Here is an 8,448-nt window from a genome sequence, read left to right on the forward strand (position 1 = left end):
AACCGTGAATTTTGTGTATCGTTGCACCCCTAATATATATATCTCAAGCTATGTCTGGACAAAAGATCCTCTGGGAACAAGAGGGGAAATGTGTGTGCATTGCACAAGCTTATTTTTGAGGCCGGGGACCTTTTTCAGTAGTTTGGCCCCGTCAAGTTCCAAAAAAAGTTTTTGAAAAGTTCTTCAGCTCCTTCGGATATTCGAGGTTGAGGGCATATATCAGTCCCATCAGCAGTACACATGCCTTTGTTCGGCTTCCACATCCCTCCATCACTTGGTTTCCCTCAATCACAATGGACACATCTGATGGATCCTCCTCAGCCATGATGTTGTGGATCACGATCACCTTCATCTTATTGTCTGTGTAATCCTCACATTCCTACGTGTTAAAAAGAAAGAAACAAAAAGCATACACACGTTTTATTTTATTTTATTTAAGATGCTTTTTCAATATATTTCAGTTTATCTAAAGAGGGGAGTGGACAGAAGATGAATGGAGAAGGGGAGAACAGGGGATAGGAGAGGACAGGAGAGAAGAACATTAGAATCCCTTGAGTTAATAAGTAATCTGTTATCAATATAACGTACCTGGCAGTCATGAAAAAGATCTTCTTGTCTTTCCCCGAGGCAGCTAATGAGGCAGCAGATAAGGAGGTGCCTTTTCTTCTAAATGCTTTGTGTCTGTAGGAAGATACAATTTAGTGAAGAGACTAAGTCAAGTGATTTACTTACATTAAGACTGAATTAAAAACAAAAACGTGGCTGATGTCTATCTCCAGCTTTCAACAGGTGAGAGGCTGGGTACACCCTGGAAAGTCAATCAGAAGGCAACATAGAGACAGACAGGATAAACAACCATGCACGCGCACAATCAAACCTAAGGACAATTTGGAGAGACCAATTAACCTAACAGTCCTGTTTTCTGACTGTGGGAGGAAGCCGGAATACCTGGGGGGAACCCACACATGCACAGGGAGAACATGCAAACTCCATGCATAAAGACCCTGGGCCGGGATTTGAACCCAGGACCTTCTTGCTACCCACTGCAGCCCTCCATAATTACATATTTGTGAAAAAAGTCAAATAACATACGTCATTCAAAGTGTCCAGCAGAGGTCTTATCTTGGAACCAGCGGCTCCTCCTTTGGTGGGCATAAGCTGCAAAAGACCTGGTGTGTACTCATCAAGTTTCAGCATGAATGTCTCCACCAACGAAACTGGTGATGTGTCTGAACTCTTCGATGATCTAAGAAGTAAGGGGACAAAAAAAATGAAATCTTAAATGACAGACCAGATCTCATAGTTATAACATGAATGTTTTTTTTATTTATCTGTTTTCCTCCTGAAAAATCTCCCTATAGCTGGAGTTCATGATGCTGCTGTGTCCCATTGTTTCCACGCAGTGCGCTCATCTGAGCGGATAATGAAGCAGATACGCGAGCAAAGCTGTATCTGCATGACAGAACAAGCGACTACTGCTGCGCACATTTTTAAATACAAGCAAGCATGCTTCAGAGCTTTTCAGAAAGTTCTGGTGCTGCTAAAACAAAGCCGCCAGTTACAGCTGGGAGAAAGCTTTCTGTGAGCTCTCCGCGATGATGAGGAGCTACAGATCAATGGGGAGGGGCAGACAGAAGCAACAGCTGATTTTTAAGAGTTTAAAACACGACTGTTGGGAATGATCTGCCCAATGTTCATAGAATCTCAAAGACATGCAGGATTTAAGTTTGTTTACCTGTTTTATGTGTTGACCCAGAAGCAGAGCCACCACAACTTAAGGATTGCCCCTCTCATTTCTCAAAAAAAATCGTCTGATGTCCATTTTCTTTTCCATCAAGGCAGGAAAGTAGTTTGCAAAGACTGTGATTCAACTTCATGGGCTTCATCCTCCTGGGGACGCATTTGTAGACCAATTACGCCACAGCGACGCGCCGAAGGCGTAGACTCCTCAAAATGTAGCCGACAAATGAGTCCTTCTTTTCTTCAAATTTTAAGGATGGGTCGGGTGTGTCCTTCGTGGCCCACCATATCCCAAGATTCATAGCGCGGCCCAGCCAAACTCCAGTTTCCGGCAATGGCGGCCGCTACTAAGTTTTAAAATGACTCTTTCTGGGTCACAAAATAAACTGTTAACATATTTTCAGGCGAGAATGTGGGTGTGTAAACTGCAACTATCTGCTCCGTTTATCGAGACATCGCATATTTGCAAAAGTGCTTCGACGTATTCGGAGACGTCTGTTACCCACCAGCTCGATAGATAGCCGAGAGCTCGAGGGTTACTAGAGCCGCCGAGAACGGCACAATCCCAGCACATCATTTTCAGATCACCGCGGTCTTTCACTACTCTGGTTAAACATAGGTTTATATCCGGCCTACCTAAGCATCTGGCATCCTTGTACAAACGTGGCAGCCCTACTGTTGGGACTGAATGCCCTTCCCTAAACCTACTTGTTTAAACTGGATTACTCGCTTTAATACAGATTTTACTTACTGTCATATCATGGGGTTTTTTGTTTTTTTTAATTTGTTGTTCGTGGTTGTATTTTGCTGGTTTCTGTATTTTAATTTATTAGAATCTATTAGAATCTATTTTAATCTACTGTTTTGTCTTTTTCTCTTTGTAAGGTGACCTTGGGTTTTAGAAAGGCGCCATGAAATAAAATGTATTATTATATTATTATTATTATTAAGCTTCTATACCTCTTGTAACATCTGCTGTCTTTTTTCTCAGGTCACTTTTAAAAAACACAAGAAGAAGAAAAACAGTGTCAATGAGACTTCTATCAGGATAAATAAATGATATGATAACTAGCAAACCTTCAATATATGTTCTTATTTTCTTCTTACTTTTATCAACAAATTAAGACAAGAAATTTAACTCTCTCTCTCTCTCTGTGTATGTGTGTGTGTGTGTGTGTGTTGGTTGTTTTTTTAACCCTAGAAAATAAAAATGAAGCTAATGAAAAGATTCCTCGTTGTCTGTTATTCATCTAAGTAGCTGGAATTAAAATGCTTTAACTATGATTTAACTATTACTGCTCTTATTGATATTGAATGAACTATGATATTATTATTATTATTATTATTATTATTATTATTATTATTATTTAATCAATGCTAATATTATATTATATTATAAAATTAAGTGCTGACATTCCAGTGTGGCTACATATATAAATCCGGTACATAAACAGTACAGCAACAAAGCACAGAGCTCCAGGGATTTATAAATAAATTACTTTTTAAGTGAATCACAATTGTTTGACTTCAACTTTTTAAATCCATTCAATGACCATTCAGTTTATGGTCATTATTATTTCCATGACTGCCCTTCTGCTAATTGGAGGGCTTTGTTTTCATAAAGTGATGATAAACAGACCGGTGATGGAGGTGGTGGGGTGTTACCGACTCATAGATGGGTCACGCTCACTGGACATTTTTCCATTTAAAGAGGCCAATTAGTCCTGCAGACGTGCCTGCTCATCAGAATGCCGATCAGGTCGAAGGCACAAACAAACACACCCAGGACCTTATTATCCTGCTGTACTCTTCAGAAGCCATGAAGCAATTTCTGCCCTTAATGTGACATTTCCGCAAAAAATGTATGCTACAGGCCTTTGTAAATGTTTGTGTACCACTGGGGTAATGATATAGTTGGCTGTACTGACCAAAATCACCAAAATCTGTGTTTTGCTTATGGTACGCAAATTTTTGCACATTGTAATGTTAGTTACAGTGTATTAAGTACTCACAGCCTGCAAATTTTAAAAGAGCAAATAATATTTTTAGTTGGGCTAGAAAGCCAAGTGTTTACTTCCTGGAAAAACACCAAATTTTACACTCCTGCCATAATCCATATAGTTGCAGTTTAATTTCATGACACACTATTCTTAAATTTTTGTACAGTTTCTTCACTGTTTAATAACTGTTAACATTACCAGATATTTTGGTGTAAATGCATTTATATGGACAATAATATTGAAACTGAAACTCTGCTCTTGTGCTTTAATTTATATTATCTTATATTTCTTTAAGTAAAAGAGCCCCATGAATGGACAGGTATATAAATCAACAGATTTTCAGAAGTTGTACATTTCTGTATTGATTTTTTTTTTTATTTAACTTAGAAAATATTCAAATACAGAGGGAGCCCAGGAAGCTGAGAGCAAAGTCCTCTATTGGGGTGATACAGTATTATGGGGTCTGATTATTCTAGACCTCGTAAGTGGTCATAAGGCTTTTAACCCTCTCCAGGCAGACGTTGCAGATTTGCAACAGTTAAAAACTAACAACCTGATTACCCCACATACTGTCACGGTCCTGGGTCTCCTGACCCAGCGTTTTTAGTTCTTTGTGATTTTTTTGTATTATTGTACTTGTGAGTTATTTTATCGTTTCTAGTTTTGATCCCTTGCCCTTCATGTCTCTCTGTGGCCCCTCTGTTCTGTGTAATTGTGTGTCTTTGCATGTTTGAGTTTCTTGTTTTCTGTCACTCTGCATTGTGCATTATGTTCTCATGGTTGGTTTTTTGTTACTCTCTCTAGTCTAGTCTCTTGTGTTCCCAGCTGAGTATTTCCCTGTGTATTTTGGTTCTTAGACCTCTGCCTTATGGTTTATGTCTCTGTATTTCTTAGTTGCTGTCTCCACTGTGTCAAGTTCGCGTCTCTGTGTGATACTTCCTGTTTTACTTTGATGGTCCGTGTCTCATGTGAATGCGTCCTGCTTTGCTTGTCTCGTCAGTCCTGATTTCTCCCAGCTGTGCCCTCCTTCTGTGTCTCATTCCCCTCGTTACTTCCCAGTGTATTTAAACCCTGTGTTTCTCTGAGTCAGTGTCGTGTCGTCCCTCATGCTGTGTGGATCTCCCTGTGTCTCTCTGTGAGTTCTTAGTTTGTGGTTGTTTGTGGTTTCCCAGTTTAGTTTAGTTTGTATGTTTGTTCTACCGGCAAATAAAGCTGTGTTTTGAGTTCATTCCCTCGAGTCTGTGAGTCCTGCATTTTGGGTCCAACTCCTGCCTGCCGCACAGCGATTCATGACACATACATGTTTTATGAGGTTTTTTTTACTCAGAAGTACCACTGCAGGACTTGGTTGTGCATTAGCAACAAAAAACTTAATTTGGGCCTGAGAGGGTTAAATTTGCTTCTGGATTTAAGAGGAAGACCGTGAAATGGGTTAGTAATTATAGCTGGAAGTGGAAAACACAGCTCTGTTATCCTGCTCTGGAACACCACGAAGTCATTGGTTCAGGTATGTGGGTGATACCTGAGTGAAAAACAAATCTCAGGATGTACCATAATTCACTGATAACATTAACTCATTGGACAAGCACAACAATTTCACCAGAGAGGATACGAAAAGTGGCAGGTTAGCCTTCTTAGACTGTGAGATTTCCATCAGTAATAGAGGACATTTAAAAGTACATGTGTACCGTAAACAAACATACAGATCAGTATTAAGGTTTGACTCTCATCATCCACTGAATCACAAATTGGATGAGGGATACTGATCTGATCAATATGGTCTGTGTATGAAGTCATCACCTGTGGTAGCTGGAGGTACGATGTAGAGGAGGTCATCTATTGATCAGAAGGTTGGTGATTTGATCCCTGGCTCCCCCAGTCTGTGTGCCAAAGTTGCTCTCCAGTGTGTCTACTGGAGTATGGATGCATGTGAATGTAACATAGAAAACACACAAGCAAAGAAGAAAGTGCTTGTGTGAATGGGTGAATGTGGTATGTTTTATAAAGCTCTTGAGTGCTCTGGGAGAGTAGAAAGGCGCTATATAAGATTCAGTCCAGTTACCATTTACCATCCATAGCTAATATAGTCTAATATGAAGGTGTTTGGACTATGGCAGGAAGTCAGGCTCCCAATTGGGAACATGTAAGCTCTCTACAGAAAGGCAGCAGTTAGGATTTGAAGTAACAGATTTAATTGCTTAAGCATCAAGCAACCTATAATTTAGCTTCCACTGTGATACAAATTGCCTAAAGTCTGTGCTTCTGTTTTAGTGAGTAAAATTCTATTACTTTACTAGCTTGTTACTTTACACAAACTAGCAAATGTATCTGAGGTGCAACTTTACACTTTATAAATGCCACCTGCTACTGATCCTTGCTAGCTAGTATAACTAGCTAACTTGATAACTTGAGTCTTCATTCTCCCTAATATTATCACCTCCTCTCCAAAAACAAAACTAACAGCTAACATGGCAGGCCCCAAAACATTAATGCTGAATCTTCAGTACGCAGAGTTAAAAACCTAATGGGGGACTATGCCCATATGCAGTCTGTAGTAAAAACAATGAAAAAATATATTTTCAAAATCGAAATAGTGTAAACTATTTGACTTTTTAAAAACAGTTAAATCATGTTTTTCCATATGTGAAATATATCCTCTGCGTGTCTAATAGGGTAAAGTAAGAACGCAGTGAAAGCAGAAACCACATTTTACCACAGTGTGTGCAGACATATATAAGAAATCCACCTGTGTCTCACAATTACTGCCACAATGGATTAATAATGCCTTTTCACACTGAATAGTTGTTAACTCCCCGACATTTCTGCATTGTTTTGGCTTTCGTTTTTTATTTTTTGAAGGTTGCAAGGCTCGGGTAAAAAATGCTATGAATGTGACAAAATAAAGAGGTGAACAACTAAGAGCTGTGTTTACCACACAGTTTTTACCCTACATTTCTCACATCAAAGTACAATTCTGATGTTTTATAAACCACCCTTAAAAAAGTTGGGAGCCAATAAGATAAATTCAGAAACTTATCAGACAGCACAGACTGCATGGCTCTTCACAATATTCATGACATTTGGAAAATTTGGAAATTTAAAATGGCAGCAAATATTTTTATCTTGGTGTTCACTGAAAAAAAATACACAATCATCATCTCAATGAAGAAAATATCCATAGATTTCATGTCTGACGTTCTGGTCCATCTGGAGAGCAAAAACAGTGCTTTGGTCCACAGCCATCCACCCATCAACTCAACATCTTTGAGTTTAATCCCAGATAGTTGCTGTGCTATCAGATGTACTAATCAAAGTTTATTTATAACTGCCAGAATTGTGTTGAGTATGGCACTAACATGTGAGCACATCTCTCCTAACCCTGCCTTACAGACAGGGGCGGATCTAGAGAAATTTTCTTAGGGTGGCATGAGGGTGGCAAAGAAATCAAATGGGGTGGCAAAATCAAAGCCTTTTTTTTCCAAACACATATGCAGGTGGTTACATATGGTTAAAATAATTCAAATGCAGTAAGTATACACGTTTTTCATATAAATATAGTCTATAACTTAATTATTGTCTGTAGCCCACATAATTACACACTTTAGTTACATAAAACGTGAGTTTTGATCTTATGTACTGTATAGCCTGTATAATAAATAAATATGTAGCCCAACAAGTATAAAATCCAAAAAGCTACATAACATGGGGCGGTTCATTTACAAACACAGGTCTAACTTAAGTTTCACTGCTTTTTGTTAGAAAACAATCACATTGTTACAGCTTAAATTACACAAAATGTCAGAAATCTGCACTGTCATGAACAAAAATGTAAACCTAATTTTTCATGATTTGTTGGATTAACCCACTGAGGTCTGAAATACAACCGGCCATTTTTGATTCCTTTTGAGTTTACGCTTGTATTTCACCCTCATATTGTTTCATTTTGTTTTGTTCCCCTTGCCTTGTTTGGTTTCATTCTTTTCAGCTCAACTGAATTTAGTTGTTTTTTTCACTGACATACTGCATTAGGATTACAGATCTGAAATCACACAAAGAACTTAAAATCCTAGTAGCATTTTGTTACTGTAAAAAAACCACAGACATGTTGAGTAAAATTTTATAACTTGAAATGCAAATATAAAATGTACATTTTGTAAACATATACAACTATTTATCTAAAAATGCAGCCAATACACCTGCCGTTTTTTTCATTTTGTACAACCATTTAAAAATATTACTAAAACTAAAATGAGAGAACAATCCGGTGTTGCAATAAGATGCCCCACAAATGATGTGTGGCAGTAAAAAAAAAGTTTGTCCACCAAAAGACAGATGAGAACAGCACAGGGATAAACCTGCAGGCCTGACAACAGGAGGTGTATCACTCCGCTGGTTTTCTACTTAGTGACAGTGTTTACGTTGCAAATGTGCCTCTGTGACATTCATTAGTGCCCTCACTGACACACAAAACAAAACGACTACACAACAGAACAACTACACAAGAGAACACACTAAGTATACACACTAAACGTCACAAATCTCCCACATCTAAAAACTCTCTCGCTCTCTCTCACTCGATATCAGTCATGTGATTTGGAGGTGCAGCGTGTCCGTGGACCACAGAGGGTTAATAACACTCACCTTCCTTCCATTTCCAGAGTGTAACATCCACCCACCTGTGCAAAAAGCGAAATTCCCATGGTGTTCT

At 38.6% G+C, this 8,448-nt stretch overlaps 1 long non-coding RNA gene across 1 annotated transcript; it reads right to left on the reverse strand.

The window, feature by feature from the left end:
• Nucleotides 1–7: 7 nt before the first annotated feature.
• Nucleotides 8–7,222, reverse strand: LOC102290316. Its single transcript, XR_318017.3, has 4 exons — nt 5,541–7,222; nt 1,093–1,246; nt 589–681; nt 8–379 (listed from the first exon to the last, which is right to left on the reverse strand). It is a non-coding gene; the product is annotated as an uncharacterized LOC102290316 (long non-coding RNA).
• Between the last annotated feature and the right edge of the window lie 1,226 nt (nt 7,223–8,448).

Source organism: Haplochromis burtoni, unplaced genomic scaffold, assembly GCF_018398535.1.
Source record: "Haplochromis burtoni strain Fernald_Lab_line unplaced genomic scaffold, NCSU_Asbu1 Contig_1762, whole genome shotgun sequence".
Lineage (NCBI taxonomy): Eukaryota > Metazoa > Chordata > Actinopteri > Cichliformes > Cichlidae > Haplochromis > Haplochromis burtoni.